Consider the following 2,142-nt stretch of genomic DNA (forward strand, 5'->3'; position numbering starts at 1 on the left):
TCTGTCTGTTCATACAAAAATCTCAACTTTTCTCTTACTGACTCAGTAGCCTGAATACTTGGTAAAACTCTTCACGTGGTAGTGCAACTGAAAGAGAAATCCTGCAGACAAAGTTCAGCTGAGGTTTCAGTACATGGACTGCAGTGTAGAGTGAGTGTTGTAACAGTAAATATGTGAATGATGCTGTGAGGAGAGTAAACTTGTTTCATTTATGTGTTCTTGTGGTTTTGCTCTACCATAGTATTGTGTCTAGAAAACAACTATTGAGATTTTCATATTGGTGTTTTGTGTTCTTACTGTTTGTTAGAAACACTTAAAAGGGAATGAACTTGTGGCATTCAGAATCAGCAACCAGCTAAACTGTCTTCCGGTAAGAAAAATCCTTTCCTGTGGAGATGCCTTTATTTGCACATATTTGATGTCATTAGCTGCCTAAATTTAACATGGAAAACTTTTAATTTATCTTTTCTAATCTCTGCAGCAACTACCAAGCTTTCTTAATAGTCTGTGGTTTTATATTGCATTAGTCAAAACCCGATACAGTCACACTCAAACTTCATACAAACCCCTATTAGCTACTTTTCCTTGAGTTTTTTAGAGCAATACCCTCAGCAGAAAGTTAAGATCTTCTTCACAGATCAGTGAACCATAACTAGCAGTCTGCTTTTGCAAAAGTGAGAGCAGGAATTTGAAGCTCATTTTAAAATGTCACCCCAGCTGTGTGTTCACTACCTGATGTTTTTCTGGTTTTGTAGCTCTTAAACTTCAGTTTTGTAGGCAAGCTCTTGAGAATACTTTCTCTGTTTGTTTCAGCACTGCTGTGTTTTCTCTTTGTGCTTAATGTTTTTCTCGTTTCATTCATCAACATTTCATATACCTGTTCAGTGCATGGTAAAAGGAATGACCAAGCCCTGCTTCTTCTCACTTCAAGATATTTTCTGCCCCCCCCTCTGCCTTTTTTCCTTTTCTTTTGCAGAATTGTTAGTACCTGTGACATGGTACAGCAAACTCAACTGTGCATGCCCAAGGCACAGTTTCATAGGGCAATCGCTTCTGTGCTGAAGCATTAAATTACTCTGAAGCTACTCTTGCTGGTACTGGATCTGCACGTGGTCACTATTCATGCAGCGAGTGAATTAGTAAACAAGAAGCATGGTGGAAGTAATTCCTAACCACAGGAAAGCAGGAATCTGTGGCAGAACTGCCCTCTGTTGAAAATTGTGGAAAGGTGTCTGGGTAAGTGATGGTGAAAAACTAGTGATGGTTTAACCATTCTTGAATTGTACTCATTTCGGTACACATGCTGGTTTAAGTATTGGTCAGCCATGGTTCAAGAACTTCTTTTTCTTGTTCATCCTTGCAGCACTTTTATTCAGTGCACTTTTATCAAGACACGGGGCCAATGAAATATGTCAAGCATGTCCTCAGTGTCCTGTGGTCTGCAGTATCACCATTCCTTGATAAAGTGGAGTCCAAAAATGAATGTACACATAGTGCAGACTTACTGCTCCTCAGCACCTAAGAGGCCTGAAGCCAAGTCTGCAGTAGAAGTGGCCACAGCTCTTTTTCATTGTCTGACAGAAGCTGGGACATTTCTTGGCAAAAAACTCCCTTCAGAAAATGTCTGCAACATGCAAGAGCTGGTGGGACAGATACGAAGAGTTTGTTGGAATCAATGAAGTTTGAGAGGCTCAGGGAAAAGTGACAGAGGTAAACAGAGAGGGACCTGGGGGTACTGACCGACAGCTGCCTGAATATGAGCCAGCAGTGTGCCCAGGTGGCCAAGAGGGCCAATGGCATCCTGGCCTGCATTAGGAATAGTGTGGCCAGCAGGAGCAGGGAAGTCATTGTGCCCATGTACTCTGCTTTGGTTAGGCCACACCTTGAGTCCTGTGTCCAGTTCTGGGCCCCTCAGTTTAAGAAGGACATCGAGACACTTGAACGTGTCCAGAGAAGGGCAACAAGGCTGGGGAGAGGCCTTGAACACAAGCCCTACAAGGAGGGGCTGAGGGAGCTGGGATTGTTTAGCCTGGAGAAGAGGAGGCTCAGGGATGACCTCATTGCCACAACTACCTGAAAGGTGGTTGTAGCTGGGAAGGGGTTGGTCTCTTCTCCCAGCCAACCAGCACCAGAACAAGGGGA

Source organism: Melanerpes formicivorus, unplaced genomic scaffold (assembly GCF_026170545.1).
Source record: "Melanerpes formicivorus ecotype bairdi unplaced genomic scaffold, bMelFor1.0.p_v2 SCAF_93, whole genome shotgun sequence".
NCBI lineage: Eukaryota > Metazoa > Chordata > Aves > Piciformes > Picidae > Melanerpes > Melanerpes formicivorus.